This window comes from Diospyros lotus, chromosome 9 (assembly GCF_014633365.1).
Source record: "Diospyros lotus cultivar Yz01 chromosome 9, ASM1463336v1, whole genome shotgun sequence".
Lineage (NCBI taxonomy): Eukaryota > Viridiplantae > Streptophyta > Magnoliopsida > Ericales > Ebenaceae > Diospyros > Diospyros lotus.
The window spans coordinates 33,813,718-33,839,909 of record NC_068346.1 but is presented as its reverse complement, the minus strand read 5'-3'; the positions used below and the strand labels follow the sequence as shown (position 1 = coordinate 33,839,909).

The 26,192-nt window shown below is 34.4% G+C and overlaps 3 long non-coding RNA genes and 1 other non-coding gene across 11 annotated transcripts in view; all 4 read right to left on the bottom strand.

Annotated features, from left to right (window-relative positions):
* Positions 1–4,533: 4,533 nt before the first annotated feature.
* LOC127810430 (uncharacterized) lies at positions 4,534–10,882 on the bottom strand. 2 transcript variants are annotated; one of them, XR_008025439.1, is made up of 9 exons: positions 7,106–10,882; positions 6,857–6,964; positions 6,397–6,784; positions 6,039–6,311; positions 5,725–5,963; positions 5,478–5,647; positions 5,263–5,390; positions 4,902–5,171; positions 4,534–4,819 (listed from the first exon to the last, which is right to left on the bottom strand). It is a non-coding gene; the product is annotated as an uncharacterized LOC127810430 (long non-coding RNA). The 2 variants fall into 2 exon arrangements; XR_008025440.1 differs by having other exon boundaries at positions 6,054–6,311; positions 7,106–10,881.
* Positions 10,883–17,520: 6,638 nt separating this feature from the next.
* On the bottom strand, positions 17,521–20,478 carry LOC127810429 (uncharacterized). Its single transcript, XR_008025438.1, has 2 exons — positions 20,005–20,478; positions 17,521–19,510 (listed from the first exon to the last, which is right to left on the bottom strand). It is a non-coding gene; the product is annotated as an uncharacterized LOC127810429 (long non-coding RNA).
* LOC127810716 (small nucleolar RNA snoR143) lies at positions 20,099–20,252 on the bottom strand. Its single transcript, XR_008025528.1, has one exon. It is a non-coding gene; the product is annotated as a small nucleolar RNA snoR143 (small nucleolar RNA).
* A 1,231-nt stretch (positions 20,479–21,709) lies between the features above and the next one.
* LOC127809689 (uncharacterized) overlaps positions 21,710–26,192 on the bottom strand; it is a 48,999-nt gene continuing 44,516 nt past the window's right edge. For 3 of the 7 annotated variants that reach the window (XR_008025201.1, XR_008025197.1, XR_008025198.1), the window contains exons 6-7: positions 23,975–24,224; positions 22,946–23,731 (exon numbers count right to left, since the gene is read on the bottom strand). This is a non-coding gene — a long non-coding RNA (uncharacterized LOC127809689). Of the gene's footprint in view, positions 22,216–22,945; positions 23,732–23,974; positions 24,225–26,192 lie in introns of those variants that run through there. The other 4 variants (XR_008025202.1, XR_008025199.1, XR_008025200.1 and 1 more) reach the window with 4 other exon arrangements.

The window sequence follows — 26,192 nt, the reverse complement described above, 5'->3', positions numbered from 1 at the left end:
ATTGTCCAAAAAGAAGATATTCCATGATGACCACCAACATTGCCAAGTCTCTCAATAAATGCATGATGAAAGCACGTCGGTTGCCTATAACAAGTCCACATGAATTTCTAAGACATATGGTTCAGAAATGGTTTAGTGATAGGCGTGCTGCAACTGCCAGACTCGAAACCATTGTGACCTCCGCTGTAGTGGCACATGTCAACTTGGCGTATGCCAAAACATTAGACCGAGGATGTTGTGTAGTTCCTGTAATACAAGGGAACAAATACCTCATGCAACATGCAAAGGAAAGCGATGGGATAGTTGACATTGATGCGAGTACATACAGTTATCGCAAGTGGGACATTGATCAAATGCTATGTCTTCATGCAATTGCTACTAGCAGGTGTCATGATTTGACTTTTATTTGCGTATTATGTTCGTAATTTAGTGTGATATGTTAACACTATGTGTTTCTTTGGCGTATGCGACAATTTCATGAGAGTGCACTACCATATGCTTTGCCATTCATATTAGACCGCAGACTGGGTCAAACGCGCATATTCCCATCAATCATCTCCCTAACAAGTCTGCTTGGGTTCTTCCAGCGTACATCAGACAGGTGGTTATACTCCCACCCATACAAAAAAGACAACTGGGTAGACCGAGAAATGGTAGGATTCCTTCCATGGGGGAAGCTCGTCAAAGAAAAAAATGTGAAAAATGCGGTGAACTAGGACACAACAGTCTTGCTTGTCCTAATGAATGGACTTCCTCAATTGGAAAGTCGAGCACAACCCCTACTCCAGAATCCAGGGATGCTGCTAGGGCCTCTGTAAGGGCAAGCCGGAAATGGAGCATTTGCAAAGAGACTTGACACACTCGTCGTCAGTGCCCTGTACAGTTGTCTACTCCAGGTGATGATAATATTGGCAATGATGAAAACAATCGATAGACATGAACTCATTCAAGTATGATATAATGTTATCACATATGTTATCAATAGTTGTTAGATCGTTTGTGCAAAAAAAACATGTTTTTTTACTCGCAAAGTGTTAATGGAATTTTTATTGACCATATATTCTCTGTGTTTCAGCAATGCTCAAAAATCACTGGCACCATACAAAATGACAGCATCAATCAAATCTCATTTAGTCAGGGGTTTAGAAATGAATATTATTTTATTTTTTACATTAATCTTTGAATTGAAATTTATTCATATTTGTAATCTTTCAGTTTTCTTCACCTAAACTTGTAATTAATGATTGACAGGTTGTGTTGTAGTATATTGTTGAGCAGAGAACTGAGTATATAATGCAATTTCAATGGCCTAGAAACAAGGGAGACTTTGCCAAAATTTTTTGAAATATGAATTACTAACAACATTGGACCAAGATGATGCAATGATAATACTGAAAAATTAAAGTGTAATTTCTTCACAATTATTATTATTTGAGACTAGTAGTGGGCAACTTCCAAAAATCTAATAGCAAAAAAATAAAAAAATAAAAAAAATAGAGCTATGTGGTCCACAAAACCCGATGGCTGGGTTTTGTGACCCAGAAAGCCCGAAAATAATTTTTTCTTGATTTTTCTTCAAATTAATGTGTTCCATTAGCACTAAAATGATATTTTTTGGGTTAATTGAATGTATATATCACAACAAACCTCATTATTTTTCACTTTGTGTGAGGATGTGTTGTTTTACTTTTGCATACTTAGTTTTGATTATGAAAAATAATAATTTATTTAATCCCTAAATCATGAATCAAGGTTGTGATTTTTAACATAAATCAATTTCAATATCAAGTATTACTTTGTGAGAATGAAAACCAAATGAATTTCAAGTATCGAGATTTAAAAGTCATATTTTTCTAAGTTTGAAAGGTTAGCACCTTATAAGGAGACATATATGAAAATGTTTTCTTTTTAGAAAATTAACTCCCGGTATTTCAATAGCTAACATTCATTAGTGATAAAATGATTTTTAACAAAATTTTCAAGAAAGAGAAAGTGTATATCTTGGAGGTGGTAAAATCGCAAAATCCTAAATTTGTACTAAAACTCAAATTCTACTTTCTTATTCTTATGGATTTTGATTTTTTAGATATTTTTATTGAATCCAAATGGGGGGTACTTTCTGTTTAATTTACATTTATGTGTTAAAGTAAATGGAAGGTAAAATACAAATTAAACAAAATGAGGACATTTACTTAAACTAAAGAAATGTAAATATGTTATGATATTTTGTATCAATCAAGTGTGCTTCTACATGTTATCAGTTGAGTTTTCAATTTTTCATAATGGATAGTCGACTATGTGGTTCTGTGCTGTCGACTATGCTTGAATGATTTGTCGACTATGTGTGGCTTCTGTTGACGATTGTGTAAGGATAGTCGACTATACTATTTATTTTGTCGACTATGTATACACATGATATTCAAAATTTTCTTCATATTTTTGTATCTGTCGACTATATGAATGTGGTAGTCAACTATCAGTAGATTTTGTTAGATAATAGTCGACTACACTTCTTTGTCTGTCGACTATGGCTTGTTTTATTTGAAAATATAGTCGACTAACCCATTTTTTCTGTCGACTATTTGTTTCTCAGAAACTTGTAACGGCTAGTTTTTCAATCTCCAACGACTAGTTTCTCATTCTCCAACGGCTCAATAATGGTTAGTTTTGGGCAAGACTGTTGGGATGCTTATATATACATATCAAGGAGATCAAGAAAAGGGTAATAGACAGGAACAAATTGAATTGAGTTTACATTTTATACTCGTTTCTATTTACATTCACTGTGCTTCTATTTTCTCTCTTCAAGGCTGTGATCTTAATCTGTATACATTCATTTAAGCCTTGTATCATTTTTGAGAGATATTGTAACTAAGAGACTCATCTCTTAGATTCTCTCCAATTCTATATTTCTTATATTTCCTAACTTGTGTAGCTAGAGGGCCCATTTGAGTGGGAGGTTGTAATTCCTAGTCTCGGACTAGAGAACCTACTTAGTTTAAGTAAGGGGTTTTAGTGGATGATTTGAAACATCTTTATTGAGGAGTTAAGTTAGTGAATTAGGTTTGGATTAAGCCGAACCACTATAAATCCTTTATGTTCTTCTCTTGTACTTGTGTTATTTAGTTTGTTTATCATTGCTAGCATTTCCATCAAAAGGCTTTCAAGTTTCTATCAATCTTTCAATATATTCTTATTTGTTTTCAAAAAGATTTCAAGATTTTCTACTAAGTTTTTAAAAATACCCAATTCACCCCCTCTTGGTGTGTGCCATAGCACCTCCCGGTCTAACAGGATGTCCATCCACTATCAACACAACCAACACATGATCAATTGTTCTAGGTACTAATAATATTGGACAAAGCAAAAAATAATGCTATGATAATAAACTTGCTCAAAAATTAAAGTGTAATTTCTTCACAATCATTATTATTTGAGACTACTAATAGGCAACTTAAAAAAATCCAATAGCAAGAAATAAAAATAAAAATAAAAATAAAATAAAAAAAATCGGGCTATGTGGCCCACAAAACCCGATGGTTGGGTTTTGTGGCCCACAAAACTCGGTCATCGGGCTTTGTGGGCCACGAAACCCGACCATCGGGCTTTGTGGCCCACAAAGCCCGAAAATATTTTTTTTTTAATTTTTCTTGATTTTTCTTCAAATTAGTGTGTTCCATTAGCACTAAGATGATATTTTTTTTATGTTTCTTGGGTTAATTGAATGTATATATCACACCAAATCTCATTATTTTTCACTTTGTGTGAGAATGTCCATCCACTATCAACACAACCAATATATGATCAATTGTTCTAGCTACTAATAATATTGGACAAAGCAAAGATAATGCTATGATAATAAACTTGCTCAAAAATTAAAGTGTAATTTCTTCACAATCATTATTATTTAAAACTACTAGTGGGCAACTTCAAAAAATCCAATAGCAAAAAAAAAAAAAAAATCGGGCTATGTGGCCCACAAAACCCGATGGTCGGGTTTTGTGGCCCACAAAACCCGGTTATCGGGCTTTGTGGCCCACAAAGCCTAAAAATGATTTTTTTTAATTTTTCTTGATTTTTCTTCAAATTAGTGTATTCCATTAGCACTAAAATGATGTTTTTTTTTATATTTCTTGAGTTAATTGAATGTATATATCACAACAAACCTTATTATTTTTCACTTTGTGTGAGAATGTCCATCCACTATCAACACAACCAACACATGATTAATTGTTCTAACTACTAATAATATTGGACAAAGCAAAGATAATGCTATGATAATAAACTTGCTCAAAAATTAAAGTGTAATTTTTTAACAATCATTATTATTTGAGACTATCAGTGGGCAACTTAAAAAAAAAAAATATTCGACAGAGTCTCCTCTGTTTCTTGGACATTGAACCTGTATTAGAGACTCAGTCTCTATGTTCAACAACATACTACCATAACAATATTTACCATCACAGCATTAGAGACTTGGTCTCTCTTCCCAACAACATATTGCCACCACAACCACTTATGCCTTACCCTCAACAACACCGCAAATCACATTTCATCAAATAAGCAATACACAATTTGCTATTTGCTATGTCTATACAAAAATATACAACATTTGAACTAGATGAAAATAAAAACACAAAACGAAAAATCTTCTAATCTATTAATCTACAAGTATACTACCGTGCTATGTCTATACAAAAATATGCCAATTTGTCTACAGAGGGTATGGACATCCAGAGTTGGGTGCGTCTGCTAGTGATCCTCATTATGCCTCAGTATATCCTCGATGTATTTGATAACGTAGCACCCGCAACTGGCTCTGTATTAGACATAATACACATTGATAGCATAACCATATTTTCATGAAAATTGACTCTGTAATATAATTTAAATTAATTTACTTGTCTAGTTGTTGAGGCACTTTCTGAGGATCAGTATTCTTCATTTCCCAATCTCTGTCTAAGGTCGCAGTTGCAGTTACATGTTCATAATATGCACCTCTCTTTAGTAAAATGGGTAACAAGCTCACAAGTGGTTGTATAGATTCGGCCCTACTTCTACGGCTGTCTTCATTCATGGCATTGGAGTCATATATGACAGCTCTCCTATCTTTCAAGCAAAATCTTTAACAGAAACCAATGAGAATTCGCTACATTACACGGGAGTAACACCTGTATTTTATTTTAATACATTAGTCGTACGGAAATAAATAAATAAATTATTAAATGGAATGAATTAAGATTTATATAATCGATCGTCCACCAAGGGAGACTCCCGTCAGTGCGCCCGTCGATGAAACCGGTCCATTCTTCCGGGACAGACGCGATAGAAGGTGCAAAAACTCTCTTGTTGCCCTCGTACTCTTGTTCCCAAAATCTTACTATAGATGCCTGAAAAATAAAAGAAAATAAAATAAAAATATTGGTCATAGACTAAATTAAGATGAAAAAAAAAAAAAAAGAGTAGTGCAAACTCACAAAAAGCGAGGTTGACATGATAGCATAGTTTGTGTCATATTGACACTGAGACTGTATACGTCAGGCAACACATGTAACTATCGATATGGTAACCCTCCAACCAGTTGACCTCATTCTCTATGTTTCGGAAGTCATCCGGTGTTAGGTTCAGAATGAAACCGATGTGAAGACTACAACAACCAAGAAAAATAAGAGTAAAAATGTATTGTTGATGTAAATAAAAAAAAATGTAAATATTGTTACTTACCTAATATTTTTGTTGGAACCTATGAACTCAATATAACCCTCAGGGGGCATTATCTCCATGTCCGGCTGCATTGGGTCTAGTACCGGCGGCGTTGGGTCCACGTCTGACCCCTTCAAAGCGGTATCCTTCTTTCTCCTTTTATATTTTGTTGGATCGGTGAAGAGTGGTCGACGAAACTGCGATGACAATCTATCTTGCATAGGTCACCTGTCGACCTTAACCACTTCATCCTCCTGTGGCTAAACAAAACCTAACTATTACAAAATGGTATTTTAGAATGAAGTAAAATGTATAAAAGTAAATTTGGAACTTACTCTATATGTAGATACCTGCTCCTCATCGTGATGATCATGATCTATCTGATCACCACCTTGGGACTACTCATAAGCATGATCGTTGTGATCTGGGGAAATATGCGGGATGCGTAGATGAGCACACAGTGTTGCCTGCCCCATCTCTAGTGCTGCTTGCCCCATCTCTAGTGATTCTTGCACCCTCTCTAGTCTCAACAACTGTGTCATCACCTGACTCATTTCCTCATCCATTCTCCGCAACATATCTAGAGTTTGTTTCAACATCTCGGTGATCTATAAAAGGCAAACAAAAAATATATAAAAAATTACAAAAAAATATAAATTAAAATCATTATTATAATAAAAATCATACCCCTACCTCGTATTGTCCATGGTGCGAACTATCAGGGAATCTTGCCTCCTCCTTATCCTTCTCCTCATTTCTCTCATATAAAAAATATATAAACAATTACAAAAAATATAAATTAAAATTATTATTATAATAAAAATCATACCCATGCCTCGTATTGTCCATGGTACGAACTATCAGGAAATCTTGCCTCCTCCTTATCCTTCTCCTCCCTATTCTCCTCATTTCCCTCCTCATCTAAATGTATCCTACTCGCCTCGTCCTAATCCCTGTCATCCTCTTCACCCCCAAATTTATAGGCGTCAACCCCAACTGAGTGTTGAGGGTTAAAAGACCTCCAAAAATTTGTTTCCCACTTGTCATCAGTAGGCTCAAGAGTCGGACTCAATCCTCGTGCCTACAAAATTGTATTATTTAGATATATATGATTTAAAAATAAACGAAATTTAGAGGTAAGTTGCACACTTACTTCCTTCGTAAGACAGTCGTCGTAATTTTTTATCTGTGGCCTTTTTTTGGATAGCCATTTTCTGCATCTTGGAATATCTGCATCGGAAAGTCTGACGGCCCATTTATTCTGAATTCATGGGAACGTTTCGATCAACCACCATTGTAGAGAGCAAAAAAAAAAAAAAAAAATTAAAAAACAAAACAAACATTTAGTTACTATAGATAAATCATATACAATAAGGAGAGAGTAATATAAACATGATTGTACCTGAAACGCCCATACAAAACCATAAAGCTTGATTTTCTTCCCACATTCACCAGTCAGTTTTCTTTCTTTCGTGGCCAATCGGATGTAATGTTGACTCTTACTGTAGACATACGTGCCCCAAGGGAACATCTCAAATGCGTGTAAATCCTCGGCCATAGTCCACAAGAAATCATCCACATGCCCGCGCTCATCCTGGCCCAACAAAAACATGTCGACCACAGCAATGTAAATCAGTTTCAGGGTATCCTCTGAAACTATGTCCTCTTTGGTACTAATAAGTAATTCAATGTCGTCTCCAGTCACCCCTTTCTTATGTTGTGGAAATAGTTGAGCACATAAACTCTCCGGCTCAACAGGTTTCGCTTCAAGGCTTTCCCTATCAATAGCCACAAATCGGAATCCACTAATAAGTATGAACTTCTGCCTCCCGTACCTGTATGGTGTGCCGCCAATCTCAAACCATATCTCATCGTGGCGGGCACCCAAAAATGTCACCTTCCTAAGTAGAACATGATATATCAATTGTGGTGCAGTCAAATGGAGGGACAAAGGCATCTTCAAGAAATGTCCTAATTAATGGGCCGTGTAGGAATTTATCCAATAACTTGTATCGGTCTAAAGCACGATGCATCGCCTCAAGGTGTTTGATCCCACAATAAGTAGTAACTCGCATTCCGGGTGGTAATTTCCAGTGAGCATGAACATAAGTAAATTTTATAATTTGTTGTTCAGCCATTTGTAAGAAAAAAAAATACAAAAACAACAATTGTCTTATCCAGTGACCATGTAAAAGCACAAGTAAAAGTAGAAGAAGCCCAATTGTCGTAGCCCAATCATCGCAACCTGAACTTGATCGGGCTTCGTTGGGCAGTGATAATCGGGCTGCGTCACAGCCCAACGGTCGGGGGAGCTCGATTGGGCATTGGGGCTTGGTCACGACCCATTGGGCTTTGTCTCCCTTCGATGTAGAGACGAAGCCCGATCGGGCTTGTTGTAGACGAAGCTTGATTGGGCTTCGTCTCTGCATCGAAGGGAAACGAAGCGCTAGGGCTTCGTTGCAGACGAAGCCCGTTTTACAACGAAGCCAAACGAGCTTCATCTCTGCAACGAAGCCCCTTACCACAAAGCCGATGGGACTTCGGCTTCCTTGGGGCTTCGTCTCTGCAAAAAAGCTCGTTCAGGCTTCTTCCCCTAGCGGGCTTCGTCGCGAACGAAGCCCGACCATGGGGCTTCGTTCGCGACGAAGCCCGGTCGGTCTCCATTGTCGCTGACGACGAACCTTCGTCGGAGACCATTTCTAGCAATTTTTTGTTCATTAAAATCATGCAAAAAACTCTAACCTTGTTCAGTGAAGATGAGATCGACGTTGATGGTAACAGTGGTGGTCACGGCGGCGGTCAAATGGCTGTCACGGCGGCGGCAGCAAGTGGCTGTCACGACGACGGGCGGTTGCTGTAGTGAGAGGGATGATGTGGGTGGGTGAAATGGGTAATGAGGGGGTGAAGGTATTTTAGTATTTGGTTATTGTTGTGGTTATTTTTATTTCTTTTTGATTTTTTAAATAAAATAATGGTCAAATCTGGTAAAGTGGCTATATCAGGTAATTAGTTTATTTGAAAGTACAAAAACATTTTTTTTTTAAAAAAATGGGTTAGAAACGAATTTTATATTTGAATAGTGGTTATTTTTTGCCATTTCCACAATATTTAATGTATTCCAGATCAAAGTTATCAAAGAAGGAAACTCGCTTTATAACAATAAAGATCTTAGTTTCTCTCACCTGGATCTGGGGGCTAAAGGAGAAGACATCTCACAAAGGAAATATGATTTAGATTTGAAGTGGGTCATTGAAACAAATCTAATTCCACATTCGAGAAAAAAGCTGGTGCGATAGTTGTCTAGCGCATCAAGCGGAACCAATGATTGAAATAGGTGGAATCGAAGTATCTAGATCTGGAACGGATCATTTGGATTGTTGAATGAACAGATCTGGGTTGCTAAAGAAACCAATATGGGTCTAAATTTGGGTAATGGAGACTTAATTTTCATTTACATGCAAAAGCATGGGGAGGAACAGACTAACTACCCTGGAGACGAAAGACATAACTTAAGGCGAAAAGCACAAGAAGAGAATAAGAGTTCTTACTAATCCAATGAAACAAGGATCCACAAAGCACGTTTTTCCATTTGAAGGCCTCAAGCTCTCAAAAGAAATCATAACCCTTGAATATTCTATAGGATGATAAGCGCACAAAAAAATTCAAGAGCCATCACCCACAGTTCTAGCAAACATGTACACACAAAACTAGGGAGCCGCGACATTATGACAAAAAGACTGTTAAGATATTTGGGGGTCACTTGAGTCGATGGACGAAGGACTCGTCTCGAACACACAGGGATGTTGAAAATCGTTAAGATGTTCGGGGGTCACTTGCGTTAACGGATGAAAGACTTACCCCGAACACACGCGGATGTTGAAGACTGTTAAAATGTTCGACATTCAATAACATCAACAGACAAAAGACTCGCCTTGGACACATGTGATATGTAATTTATGCACAATTAATTCGATCAAGTGTACTCTAGTCAAATATGCATATAATGATGAAATGAGTGTTGATTCCACGAGGACTAGATCACAATACCAAAACAATTTTAATTTAGCCTCAGTTGAACTTTATTAATTAATTGGATAAGTAAAAAGAAGAATAAAAACTAATAAGAAGAAATTAATGTAAAACTAAATTATTTTATGAGAAAAATTAATAAGTGAATGCAAACAGGGTTTAGATTTCATTTAGTCTAAGTTATGTAATTATCTTTTCAACTTGATTTAAAGCCAAAAATACTTTTACAGTATTTTAAAATTATTTGCATGTAGTGAGTAAATTTTTCTTAATTAATTAATAAGTTTCTCAAGTCATATTAATTCTTTATTAATTCAATTTTATCGTCAAATTTCTGAGCGGATGTCAAAAGAATAAATAAACATTAATTTCTTTGAAAACCTATAATCTTATAAAATGATTTGATTCACTAAATTTTCTCGATTCCACACATGAGTTGATATCATAGTCAATCATGTGATTTTTATTATCTATGGATCTAATTTATAATAATTCTTTAGTCAATCATGTATAAATCATTAATTTATTAAAATATGATCAATCTTTTAAAGCATTAAGCACAATAATTTAAATTTCTTATATAAATAATAGTGAGTTTTGAATTGAATTAAATAAATAATACTAACATAATCTTAAAATTAAAATTCATCCAAACTCTAGTTAAAATAATTTAGCTAAACATTAAAATAAAAATACAAATAAAAGTTGAAAGAGAATTGGAGAGAATACTCCCTGCGACATTTCAACTGTTGCTATGCGATGGCTCTTTGCTTGTTCTCCTCCTCTCTCTTTTTTTCTACTCTCCATTCATTTGCCTTTTATAATGTATTGGCTGCTACTCGCATTCTTCTATCTTCTCAATTCTTCCTCTGTAATATTTTATACATGCACGCATGCAACTTCTCTTCTTTTCTCCAAATTATATATAAATATATATATAATTCAAATCATGGCCCCAATGTCTACTTTTAATAATATATATATATATAATCATATGCATGCCATGTCCTCCAATGCCAGGTCTTCAATTTCAATTTCAATTCAATTGCCAGCTACTTTCTCTTTTATATTCCACTTTTTTTCTTGTATTATAATATTATATAAATCCTCAATTCTATCTTCTATGAATTAATATTATAATACCAAGCAGACCTCAATTGCTTCCTCCTTTCCCTAATAATAATAAAATATATAGTATGGATGTCGATATCCAATTCCAATGCGCCAATTCCTTCCCTAAAGTATTTCAATTTCTCCTCTCCTTGTAATTCTTTATTATTAATTTATAAAATTAAAATTATAAATTAATTAAAAATATCTTCTTTAAAGACCCATTTCTCCGATGAATAATACTATTCATCTCTAGTAGAGATGAACAACAGTCTATGTGACAATCATATGATAGTATTTGATTGACATTACAATCAAATCTGATGACTATCATTTCATCTTTTCCAACCAAACACTGTCATGTGACTACTACATGAATTGATGTTCAGAATAACATTACTCTTCTCTAATTTATTTTTCTTGCCTGATTCCTACAAAAAGATATTCAAATTATGTAAAATCCATATAACACATATTTCAAGTAAGAAAAATAACATAAGATTAAGATAAAAATATATGTAAAATTAAGCTCTATCAATATGCAACAAAACTACTAATGAAAAGACCGTTAAAATGTTCGGGGGTCAATAACGTTGATGAACAAAAGACTTGTCACAAACACATGCAACAAAACTACTAAAAAAAAATTGTTAAGATGCTCAGGAGTCACTTGTGTCAATGGATGAAAGACTCGCTCCGAACACATGTGGATATTGAAGACCATTAAGATGTTTGGAGGTTAATAACATCGACGAATGAAAGACTCGTCTCAGACACATGTGGCAAAACTACCTGTTATGTTTAGGAGCTCTTAGAAATCGATTCCTAATGCTAATTCTCTCAACTCCTCACCGGAAATCAATCCAACCAACAGAAAACAAAAGACAGAAAGGAAGAACATAATTTAAATGAAAGAAAACCAGAAACAATCAAGACGCAAACCAAACAATAGGCGCAAGATATATCTTGGTTCAGATTGCAAAGTGTAATCCTACATCCAGCCTTCAAACACCCCAAGAGCAGTCTTCTTATTACCAAGGATGATCAGTACAACAGCTTCAGAAAAAACCTCATATTCTTCGAGTACAATCAACACTCACTCTCCAAGATTACAGGATAGTCTTGAACACTAGCCTTTCTCTCTAAATGAATTTTTACTCGGTACAATAGAATAGAATAGTAAAATCTATCCCCTTGCCCTCTATTTATAATAGGAGGCGGAACCCTAATGAAGACTTTCAAATATTTACAGTTTACACCCCCAACTTATCACTAATTACAGTTTGGGTTACAACTTCTATTTAATACTTCAGTGGCCCTCAAAAAACACTGTTATAACTGATCTTATTTAACATATACTCTAGACAACATTTTAACACTACTAATGAAAAGACTGTTAAGATGTTTAGGAGTTAATAACATTAACAGATGAATGACTGGTCTCGAACACATGGTAAAACTACTCATGAAAAAAAAAAAAACTATTAAGATGTTTGGGGGTCACTTGTGTTGATAGACGAAGGACTCGCCCCGAACACACGTGGAAGTTGAAGACCATTAAGATGTGCGGGGGTTATTTGGGTCAACGGATGAAGGATTTTCCCCAAACACATACGGATGTTCAATATCATTAATATGTTTGAGGGTTACTTGCATCGACGAATGAAGGATCCCCCCCCCCCCCAAAAAAAAAAAAAAAAAAAAACACGTGTGGATGTTGAAGATCGTTAAAATGTTTGAGGGTCACTTGTGTCAGCAGACGAAAGACTCGCTCAAACACATGCGGAATGACGAAGACCTGTTAAGATGTTTAGGGTTCACTTGCATGAACGGACAAAGGACTCGCCCCAAATATACACAGATGTTTAAAAATTGAAATGCTAATGCACGATAATGGTTTAAAAAATCGAAGCGCAAATGTGCAAGAATGGTTCAAGAATTAAAGCGCGAAGACACCAAAATGGTCTAAAAGCTGAAACGCAAAAACATGAAAATAGTCTAAGAACTGAAAATGCAAGAGTGTGAGAATGATCTAAACAACTGTCAAAATGAAAGAGAATTAAGGGCAGATCACGACACAGTCTACTTTTCCGTCCAAGAAATTAGAATGAAAGAGTGACAAACAATTATTGTGTCATAGGCTTGCCTTAAAAAGACCAAAAAAACCCAAAAGTCCAAAATAACTCTTTGGGCTTTAGGGTGTAAATTTCCTTGAAAATAGGGGTCTTGCATAATTCACAAACTAGATAACTCTGATATTCGAAAATCTCTCCGAATATTCTATGAAAAGGATATGCAATTATCCATAAAGAATTCTGATTCTAAATGGATTATGAAATACCGGGATAAATATCATCTATATCAATCTGAATCTTAATGGATTAAGAAAATATCAAGATAGATATTATTTGTATCTTAATCCTAATGGGTTCTAAAATATTAAGATATATGTTATCTATAAGAAAGTTGGGATTATGAAATGTCAAGATAGACATATCTATGAAAATCCTAATCCCGGACTATCTAGGATTACTCAATACCCCTCTATAAATAAGTAGACACATATTTCTGAAATGATATGTTTATAATAATAGTTTTAATAAAGTATTCATCATCTTCAACGTCTGATTTAAGTATCGGAGTGTTTGCACGGGGATCTCCCCGTACCTTTTGACTGTTTTCTTCCTTATAAACTCAAGCGGCTTGACGATAACGTTTCTAGTCAAATAAATTTATCGTTGTATCTCAGTAACAACAAGGTTAATTGTTCTAGAGAAAAATATCTTAGTGGCACATTTCAATTTAGAGCTCTTATCAGATGGATGTGAAAATAATCTTCTTGAATGGAGATCTAAGTGAAGATGTTTATATGAAACAACCTAAAGGTTTTGAGGTTAAAGGAAAAGAACATTTGGCGTGCAAGTTGCAGAAGTCTATTTATGGGCTAAAGCAAGCTTCACGACAATAATACTTGAAATTTGATGAAGTGGTGTTATCTTTGGGTGTTTTAGAAAACAAGGTTGATCAATGCATCTATTTAAGGTTAGTAGGAGTAGGTTCACTTTTCTCATTTTGTATGTCGATGAAATATTACTTGCTAGCAATAACCTTGGTATGCCTTTTGAGACTAAGCAAATGTTGTCAAACAATTTTGATATGAAAGACCTAAGGAAGGCTTTTTTTTTGTCTTGGGAATTGAGCTTTGCAAGGATAGATCTTGTTCCTTATTGGATTTATCTTAAAAAACATACATTGATCGTGTCCTTAATTAAGAGATTCAATATGACAAACTGCAAACCTGGTAATGTGCTTATTGCCAAAGGTGACAAACTTAGCAATAATTATTGTCCTAAGAATGATCTAGATAGGGAAAGAATGAATAATGTTCTTTATGCTAGTACAATTGGGAGCTTGATGTATGCTCAAGTCTGTACTAGGCCAGACATATCTTTTATTGTTAGGGGTTTTGATAGGTATTTTTCTAACCCAATATATGATCATTGGGTAGCTGCTAAAAAGGTTATGAGGTATCTGTAGAAGACAAGAATATATGCTTGTTCATAGGCATGTGGAGAACCATGAGGTACTTGGATACTCAGACTCATTTAGTTGGATGTCTAGATGATTTGAAATCCATTTTAGGGTACATTTTTATGTTAGCTAAAGGTGCCATATCTTGGAAAAGTGTTAAACTGAGCATGATTGCTTCTTCCACCATGAATGTTGAAGTTATTGTCTGTTTCGCTGTTGCTACTCAAGCTATGTGGTTGAAGAATTTTATTTCTGAGTTTCGTGTCGTTAACTTTATTTCTAGACTATTGCACATTTATTGTGATAATACTTGTTGCTTAGAAAAATACCCAAGAGGGGGTGAATTGAATTTTTCAGAAATTAATAATTTTATCTTTTTTGAAAACTCTTAAATTTATGATCTTAATATGTGGTGATTGTAGTAGAATTGAAAACAGTAAAATCACACAACCACACAGAACAATAGAAATTTATAGAGGTTCAGCTCTAAAGAGACTACTCCTCTCTCTCAAGACTTACTTTGAGGTTCTACTAGGAAAAATCAACACTACCTTTTAATTGGAGCTAGAACTAACATACAATCTCTTGTCCAAGCAAGAACCACTAGCATACTACTAGCAAATACAATCTCCTCACACAACAAGTGAGTAAAAATAACAAACTTACACCCAGAGACAATTACAAATAAGTCACCAACGGTTGAGAATTCCACCAGCTAGTACATTTCCAACACTTCGAACCTTCTTACTCTTATTTGAATGCTCTATCAAGTTTGTTCTATTTTGAGTTTCCATACTTACCCTATATATATATACATCTTCCAAACACACTAGCCATTAAAGAAAAGGTTAATATGAAATTTAAAATTCAAAAAATGTTTAGGCTTTCTCAAACAATTAGAAAACATGTCTCACATTTAATTCAAAATAAATTTACTTTTTGCATAAGAAATCAAGATTTGAAAATTTAAATATAAACTTTTGAGACATAAATGATTAAAACAAAAAAAATATGTCTAAAAGTAATTATTCTTTAATTCAAAATAAATTTACTTTTTGCATGTGTAAGAGAAAACATGTCTAAAATAATTCTCTTTTAATTCAAGATTTGAAAATTCAAATATAAGCTTTTGAGACATAAATAATTAAAACAAGAAAATACGTCTAAAAGCAATTCTCCTTTAATTTAAAATAAATTTACTTTTTGCATAAGTAAGAGAAAACATATCTAAAACTAATTCTCTTTAATTTAAAATAAATTTACTTTTTGTATGAAAAAGAGAAAATATGTCAAAATAATTCTTCTTTAATTCAAAATAAATATACTTTTTGCATAAGTAAGAAATCAATTTATCAATAAATGAAAATTTAAACATAAACTTATGAGAGATAAATGATTAAAACAAGGAAACATATCTAAAGATAATCCACCTTTAATTTAAAATAAATTTACTCTTTGTACCCACTTTTAATTCAAAATAAATTTACTTTTTATATGAGAAAGAAATATATTTGTATCATAAAAATATTTTTGTTATCATCAAAATCGTATTTATTTACCCTTGAGCTTAACAATACCGCTGTGGTGTTCTTTTTTAAGAACAATAAAATGCCTAGTAGGTCTAAGCATTTAAAGTTAAAACATTTGACTATCAGAGATCTTGTAAAGAAAATGAACATAACAATAGACCATATTGATACTAGCTTGATGCTAGCGAATCCCTTAACCAAAGGATCAAGTTTTTTTTGATGTACTTGGTTAGTAGAAGTTTTGTTCTTTTGTTCGTGTGTTTGATTTATCCCATAGTTTTATTGGACATGTTTTCAACATAAATGCTCAAAGTTCTTTTGATGTACTTGGGAGTTTTGTTATTTTGCTATGTGTTTGATCTATTTGGTTTTTACATTTATTTATTAGCCATGCAGGAGGTAAGGTATTAGCCCCAGGCCTAATGTTTTTGTCTTATTATTGATACCATATTTAGATATGAGAGTATTATCATCTTAATGATGGTCGTAAAATTTCTCTTACTCTTATCATTTTGAGCCTGTCTTAAAGAGAAATCAATTTCTCTTACTCCTCTTGTTTTAAGCATTTCTAAGAGAAATTGAGGACTAACAATGAAGATAAAATACTTGAGACCCACATGTTTGATGCTAGTTTCTTGCTACACTGCCACACTTTGACTCATGTCGATATTGTTTGTAATATTTATAATCATGGAAAAGAATTGTGTTGAAATTAAGAAAGTAGTTATTGCCATGGTTAAATATTGTGAATTTTATTGGACAAAATCGTACTTGATATTGTCTCTTCAACCATATTGCTTTTATTAAATCACGCCCACGTTGCAAAATTCGTTTCTCAAGAGTCATTTTATAATCAAACTGCTGCAGTTAATGTTGTCCAAGTGAAAAATGTTAGAAAGTATTTTGTGTGAAATACCATTAATTGTTAATAATTTCATTTTGTTAAAATCAACCTATAATATGGTTGATTGTTCTCAAAGAAACATGGACATTACCATTATTAATAATAGTCTAATTAATTGTTAGTTAGGTATACATCCATTTTTAGATTTAGATGTTGTTTAAGACAATATAAATTATCTAATTAACTTGTAATGCTCTGATAATTAAATAAATATTTTATTTACAATTAAATCTCCTCTCATTCGATGTAAGATCCAATCATACATAATTTTATTCGATAACAAATACAAGTATATTGTCTTTTGTCTATATTTGTGTTCTATTAAATTCATACTATCATAGTTGTCTTTTGTTTATATTTATGCTTAAATATTCTACATGCTTTATTCTAAATTGTTAACTTTTTTTTTTTTTTATTAACGCACCATCACGAATGTCACTACTGTTTGGCCCCACAATTTATAGTGTAAAATGCATTCACTCCACATCTGAGCAATTTATCAAGGTTGGAAAAAATGTTACTTTTATCCGATGCACGTGATAGTGATGACACATTTCATCCTGGTTCATCACATGTATATAGAGATGGACATGGTGAGATTGAGCGACCGAGTCAAGGGAGGGTGAATGCATCGATCCATGATGATGTGCTGCAGTATGACTCCTTCCACATGCACATGGATGACCACAATAATCTCTTGATATTTCATCAGTGAGAGATCAAAACATCAATCTTCGATGATGAGTCATCCTATTGATAGTTATGCTATTTGTACAGAAAAGAATTTACAGAATGCTTTACAGGATATTAAAATGATTAATTTATCCTTTTCATAAATGACCCAAACCCAAATGACTCAAACTCTCTCCCTCTCTCTCCCTCTGTCTCTCTCTTGCAGACACTGTTATCAAGTCAAGAGCCAACACCTCCCATTTGCCATTTCCTCTTCCATCATCTTATTCCTTTGCCGTGATTTTTAATTTTTTTAAAATCATGCTAGATATACATTCATTTTGTATATTTTAGACTACATAAGAGAGTATTATGACCAAAATATTCTGCACCTCACGCGCCTCTATGCATTTCATGAGAAATTTTTTTGTCATGATACCCCTTTATGTAGTCTAAGATGTACAAAATGGATGTACCAATAGCATTTTTCATTTTCTTATCTCTCTGTCGTCGACATCCGCTATTCTGATCTCCACCGCCATTACCAACAACCACCATCTCCACTGATTTGACCTTCCTTCCTTCCATCGGAACCATCGCAAATCACCCTCTCCATGCACTAATCTCCACCACAAATCAATGCGAACACCCATCATTTCCAACCATCGATTTTACCCACCATCTTCTTCGTTGTTACCACCGCAAACCGCCATCCTTTGCCGATCTCCACCACGTACGAACAACCACCATCTCCACTAATTTGACCCTCCTTCCGCCAGAACCACCACCACCATCTCCACTAATTTGACCCTCCTTCCGCCAGAACCACCACCGCAAATTGTTGTGACCATAGTCAAGATAACCCTTTCTTATTTTATTAAAAATAATGAGCTAAATTTCTTCAACATTTATCTAACACACCGGGGAATTTTTTCAATCTTTTGAATTGTTCATTCTCTCCCTCTCTTTTCAGATCAAATTCACCAAAGACGAGATATCACAATAAATTATTTTACTTTTACACTTGAAATATTTCTAATTTCTCGCGATATCTCATGCTTGTATATGATTCTATAAGAATTTTTCTGTACAAATAGCACATCCCCTTCGATGATAATCATGGCAGCTTATAATTCCCAAACAATCGCCGGAAGTCTCACCACGGAAGGCGCTAGTGCAACAAGACCCCCTGCCTGCTCCTACTTTACAGAAATGGACCAAAAGCCTTCAGGTCTTCGTTTCTTGAGATGACATCCCTCACGGACGTCCCGCCAATCTCTTTTCGTCCCGTCAATCTCTTTTTGTGACGAAAAACTTAACTGGAGTATGATCCACCAACAATTAGGTTAGGAGAGAATTCGAACCTAAATATCCAAGTTAGCCCATCTCCCCCCAACTGACTGCTGGGACAACCCTGCGGGGCTCAGGTCTTCACTTCTTTGCACTTGGTTATTAGCTATGTTGTACAAAAACAACTCAAAGGAGCCATTTCTTCATTTTTAAAATATTTTTTATTTCTATTTTGGATGCTATTTATACTTTTTTTTTAAAATGTCAATTTTCACATTTCCATTTCATATAAAAAAACATTTCTTATTTTTATTTTTGTGCAACATATATGCATCTTGTATTCTTCTATTTCATATTGGCTATGTTTTAGTTAGATGTATATTGTACACAATAACTATGTTTTGTTTGCATGTAATATTGGAACACTTGGAGGTCTATGTGGCTTTGTTAGACATGTTTGAGACGTTAAATTTGTTGAATGTTTATGATGTTCTTTTATTAAAATGTTGTATGTTCGTGATCTTCTCTTATTTATTGATTGTGAACATGAGATTTATGTAGGTTTTTATTGTGATCTCAGAATTTATTTGGCATAAAACATAAAAATGCCCTTGAATTTGATCAATTTGACTTTGTGACACCCTAAAGATTTTGACCCATTGTACCTGTCAATTGCCTAATTTTGCAACAATTAGACACCCCTCTGTCCTGTCCAGTTGTGCAATGCTTGCAATCACATGATCTGACATGAAAAATAAAGAGTATAAAGTATGAAAATGTTAGTCAACATGGAAAATTTACAACTGAAAGTGATAAAGATGAAAAAAACTAAGAATCTCAAAATCAAACTCTTAACTGTTGCATTCTTAACTACATGAATCCCACTTAACTATTGCATTCTTAACTACATGAATCCCATGACTGAACAGAGGAATGTCTAATTGCTGCAAAATTAAACAATTTGGGGCAAAATGAATCAAAATCTAAGTTGAGGGTGCCACACAACTAAAATACCAAAATACGAGGGCATTTTTATGTTTTAGGCCTTGTATATTTCCACAACTATCTACTATTAGTAGAGAGGTATGGTGTAATATTCATTCAGTGAAAGAAAAACTACGAAAGAAATAAAAAACACAATAAATTAGTATAAAAAACACAATAAATTAGTATAATGCCAAAACTAATTAGAATTCTTCTCCTCCTTCAAAGAGTGAGCTATGGTGAAGCTCGCACCTAGTAGCAGCAAGACTCGCTCGCCCAAAGCTGTCGCTGTGGTCATCATGTTCCAACGTGGACACCCATGCGGGAACATTTGTAATTTGTTAATTAATGTGAGATGGGATTAGTAGACGAACAAAATGAAGAAATCTGTCGTCTGTGGAAGCCTCATCCCTACGGTTGTCTGGCCGCTGCCTGATTTTTCTTTCCAAGAATTCACCCCCAAACACAGCCTTATCAGACTCTGTTCGGCGAAAATTCAAAGCTAGAAGATGAATCAGGCTTTCGGTGTACGCAATGTTGCTAAAGAGAGAGAGAGAACGACTGGTGCAGAGACCTTCCACTCTCTCAATGATTAACGCAAACAAATGCGAATTTTGACTCCTATCAAGTGTAGATTTAATGAATTTTAACGCAAACAAATACAGGAAATTCTGATATTCCCAAACGGCGGGCTCATATCAAGTGTAGATTTTATGAAGGCCCGTCACTGTGGCGAAACATTAATTGAGGAAAGAGGAAGGAGAAGAGATTCTTCTGTGACTTTCAGGCGCCAAAGTCCTTCGGCAACACCTTAGTCGACCACAGCGTCATCATTTCTCTCTTCGCTCTTCCGTTTCCCCCACTCTGGCCTCTCTCTTTGTAATCACGGCCCTCACCGACGAGATATCGAAATGTAAAAGGTAAAGAGAGAGCGACGAGATCATACCAAAAACCATAATAGGTCTTCTGATTCTCCCGCTAAGGCATCTTCTTCGTAATGAAGGCCTCTGCCGGCGAGAAATCGAAATCAAAATCGAAATCGAAATCGAAATCGAAATCATGAAAACCAGAGAGAACGAAGAGAAGCAGACCATGGCAATGGCTGTTCGAAGCTGCAAGGGCGGCAGCAGAGTCCCGTACCCATTTGCTATGCCACTCTACATATTTATAGTTGGGAAGGGCGAGCGGAGGTAAAACCCTAGCGCTCTTTTCGTTCCGTGCATTTTTGCATCTAATATCGATTTATTTTTCCAAATAAAATATTTAATTATTTATTGTGACGTTGATAACATAAGTTAAATGGATGATATAAAACTCTGTTAATAAAGTATAAAGTATTTTAAAAATATTTTTATATATTTTATTAAAAAAATAACACTTAACTACATTATTAAGATTTGATCTGATAATCTTTAAATAATAACTAATTTTTCAAATAATTTTATCACTCCATCAAGATTTAATTTGCTTGAAATTTACCCAAAAGAGAAACATAAATTATAACGGTCTCTTTGCTTATTAATATATTTTTGTGCTCATTTATTTTATTTATGTTTATTTTTTATTTTATATAAAATTTATATAAGATTAACTATTTTCAATTAAAACAACATTTGAGATAACCGCAATTGCATAGTTTCCTATACTTGTGTTCTCAATTATGCAAAGAAAGATAAATTATAAATTGAACTTTTGACTATTTCGTAAAAAAGGAATCGAACTCACGACCCACCGAACTACATCAGTAGATTGTTCGCCTTTTTGTCATCCGACCTATATCCTAAAGACTTCAATCCAAACTACATTTATTTTTTATAACTCTTTATTTCCATACACTTTATTAAAGAACATTTAAAACATTTCATATTTCAAACTGTAAAAAATAACTTGAATTGAAAATAATTTTATTTAATTTATATTATGAAAATAGTTAAAATAAGTTTGAATTACATTTAAATTTGCAATGAAGTCGTTTTAGCTATCCTCTTCTATTCCTCCAACTGTTCGTTCCAAGCAAAACCCTCTTCCTCTTTTCTTCCTCGTCTGTTACAGCCAAAGCCCATTTCCTCTCTTTTTTTTTTTTGCCGGCCACCACCTTTGATGGGCTTTTGACATTATTTTCTTCGACCTTTGCCGCCATCATCAACAAGCTATCTTTCTCTTCTCCCAACTCCATCTGCCACCCCTGTGCCAAAACCTTATTCCTCTTCTTTTCTCTTTCTCGTCCTCTTATTCTCGTCAACATTCGTCCCCCACCACCGTTGATGGGCCATATTCATCTTCTCCTCTTCAACAGCTTCGTCGATTGTTGTTGTCAATGGGCTTCACCGGCCACCATCATGCTAAAACCCTCTTCCTCCTCTTTTCTTCTATTCCTCGCCCTCTTCTTTTGCCATTGACAGGTTTCGCCAACTGCCATCGTTCTAGTTCCTCTTCCTCTAAAACCTTCTTTAAGCTTTGTTACTTGCCACAAAAAAAAAAAAAAAAATAACACCTTCTGAGACCCACAAGTGATGACGGTCAAAATGAAGCCGTTTTGACAGTTCAAACTATAAAGGTGTATTTAATTTCATTATTTAAAATTTAATTTTAAATAATATTACCTAAAAAATAAAAACCACCCACCCCTTAAAAAATAAATTCCATAAAAAGAAATTTTAAATACTTGTACTATACATATTTTTTTATAAAAAAATTAAAAATATTTAATTATTTTTCATAAAAAAATAATTACATATTTTCTATAATAAATATGTACAATCAAACATGCTTTAAATTTAAATACAGTTCGGACTGATTTTAACTATTCTCTTATATTATTACATGTTGCTATGTTTTGAATTACAAAATCTAAACATAATTGAATGAATTTTGAAGTTCAGACTGACTTGATAAAACACAAATTGTTAAAATTCAAATTTAATTTAATTAACTTCTTTTAATTTTACTTTATACTTATGTCAAATTTGCGTCAAATTTTCATAAATAATTACAATTGATTTGATCTTAATTTATATAAAATACAGATTAACTGGACTCATAAACACCTGTCACAGTGATAACAATTACTTTTTTTTAAACAAATACCATGTTTTTAAAATAATTTTAAAAATTCAAAAATTAAATTAAAATTAAAAACAAGAAAAATCATTCCTAAAGTATCAGAACTCTTTTTTTTTTTATTTCCCTCGATCCATAAGCTGAAATTTGGTATTTAGAAAGAACAAATCATACATGATTTTTAATATATCTAGACAAAAAAATTATATACAAATGCAATAAAATAAGGGTTATTTAAAAATTATATGTAAATCATTCTCTTGGTTAAGGGTTTACTTTTCTATCCGTACCTGCCTTGTTACAAATATTCTGAGTCCAACTTGTTTCATTGGAATGTACTTCCACCATAAAAAAGAAAACAACTTGTTTCATTTGAAGGGGCTTGGTGGGTGTTCCTAAAGGGTAGCTATGAATTGCATGTCCCTGAATGTTTATGCCAAGAAAATAGGGGGCTGAGGGTAGCTATCAATTGCATGTCCCTACATGTTTAGGCCAAGAAAATACGGCTGAATTGAATACCTATCTTCCTTCAATCGAGTTTGATACTGACTGGTAAAACATAATACTTTCAACACTAGAAATGTTCAGAATTGCTCGAATAGCAAGGCAGGGTTGGGAAACCTGCACAAGTCCAGCCATTAAGTTATTTGGTACACAGACAGCTCTATTTGTGAAGCAGCTACAAGACCATCTATCATTCCCGAGTGGAATTCATGTCCCAACTTGTGAGCTTAAGACAAAAGTTCTAAGTCAAGATCTTACCTGTGACCATGAAACTCCACATCACCTGCTGCAGGAAACTGCTCGGCTTCCTGTTTGACTTCCATAACCTAAACATTGTATTACGATGTCTTCAGTACATGGTATACAACAAAATCCTATATCACTTGGCTATACTTAGTATTAGTCCCTCCAAAACCTGCATAGCACAGATGAATATTTGTTGTCATTGATATTCTGATTTAATGCATCAACTACAGTAATGCATTAACAAGAGCTAGCATGCCTCAGCTGTTCCTCAGTTGGAAACAATTTAGAAGATGGATTTGTCTGGTTATTGATACTTCATTTTGCCGCATATGTCCACAATATTAATAGTCCCAACTAAGTTTCATTCATTTATCTATGAATACAGCCTTCATTGTTGGAAATAAATACTTACTAGGTGACTGAGAAATGTAGGCTTCATTTCCTCTTACGTTTGTGATCCTTCCATTGCCTGATTATGTATTTTATGGTCTCTTTCACACTGTCCTTTCTTCCTTCCTTGGAATTCCAAATTTCAGGGACTACATATCTCCCGCTTGGATTGAACTCGTTCAATTCCAACAGGCATTGTAAACCTCCTTGCCGCACTCGGTTTTCAACGCTTTCAACTTCTCATCGTTTTCAATTATTATTTCATGGAATTCCTGCAAATTGTACAGATTATAATCCACATTCTAAAGCCCAATATGCAGTCTAAGAAAGTTGAAATCATACAGGACCCAGATCATCAATAATTAATATTTAATCAAATCTTGCATTTCATAGCATGGTTAAGAACTGAAAAATATATACATTTGTACTTCCATGGAAAATAAATAGCTCTATTGAGTTTTGTTTGTCCCTCTAGTAAAGCCCATCTAGGTCAGAACAGCAGAAGGTGGAAGACAAAATTGATATAGTGTGCAAATCATTGAGCTTGTTACCATCTGCATATTGGATGTCTCCTGGATGTTACATTTTGCTTTAACTGTTCATATAATTTCTTGGAGCATTTGCTTGTCATAGAATGTAAGATGGGTCTCTTTAAGCTGAAAAGGGTGTTCAAAATACACGAGGATCCCCATCTTGTGAGGGTTGGGAGGGGGTCATTTTTGTGTACAGCTTTATCCTTGCTAGTAAGGCTCACCCATGAGAGGGATCTCTTCAAGTTGAAGTCGTAAAATACATTCAATCTAACTGTTGAAGCTGAACGCACACCTTGGTCCCTGGAGCACTAGAATCCTATGAATATTTACTCTTAACAGCTGAATCATGCCAGCAATCAAGTTTAAAAGTTTTTTCCTTTTTCTTTTTTTCTCCCTAACCGAAAAAAAAAAGAAAGGGAATTCCAACCATCTTGGGAAACTTAAAGGAGGTTGGATTGTTTTCACATACTTCTCTTGTTGAGGAACCAAGGTAGGAAAAGAAAAAAGGGGGGGGGGGGGGGGGGGGGGGGGAAGCAGAATAGAAAGGGAGGGAAGACAGTTATCTTTTGGCAAAAGGCCACTTTTAATACATGAACTTTATTGTTTGGTCAATTTGATATGTATATTTTGGTCAATTTCATACATTTAATAATATTGCAAACAGAATCTGTCCAACTCACTGATGGAAATAAAAGAATTATTATATGGATTCTAACAAAGTTAGGCACAAAATGTAGTAGTTGTGCCTAGTTTGGTACAAATGTAGTTAATCCTTGAACCTCGAAGCACAAATAACAGTCTATTTAAAAATGTTTGGTTCATGAAAAATTGGGTTAGAGGCAAATACGAAGAGCAACCTGATTGTCACACATGAGCTGCATGGACCTTTAATTCCTGAACTGTAGCTCCCTAAGAAGTTGTTTAATCCAAACCACCTCACATGTAGCTAGTGCCATAGCCCAATATTTTGCCTCTGCGCTAGATCTAGCCAAAACATGATATTTCTTACTCTTCCAAGAAATCAAATTACCTCCAATCATTATACAATAACCTCAAGTAGAGCACCTGTCAAAAGGACAATTAACCCAATCAACATCGGCAAACCTATAAATCATGTATGACCATTATCTTGAAATAACAAACCTCCACTATGTGAGCTCTTGAGATACTGCAGGATGCGCACCAAAGCATGACACTCACAAGGTGAGTCCAAAAACTGGCTAACTGCACTAACAGCAAAAGCAAGGTCTAATTCATCCAATTTGAATTCTTCAAAATGATAATGCCAAGGAATATTGTTTTACTACATTTCAGACTTTTCTCTCATATCTATAAATTGTTGATTAGTTCTCTTGCCCTTATACCCTACAACAAAATGGGGTAGTTGAATGTAAAAATCATCTACTTGAGACTACTCAACACACTTCTTCTTCAAATGAATGCTCATATTTCCTTATGGGACACAACTATTCTTACCTCTAGCTATGTGATCAATCGTAAACCATCCTCCATTTTGAATGGGGTCATTCCCCATACCTTACTTTTTGTTGTGATCTATCTATCCTTCCCCCCTTGTGTCTTTGGCTCAACTTGTTTTGTCCATCTTCTTTCCCCTTGTCATGACAAACTGTTTGCTTGCTCCATCAAAAGTGTGTTTCTGGGCTACTCTTGTCTTCAAAAGGGTTGCAAGTGCCACTCCCCCGATCT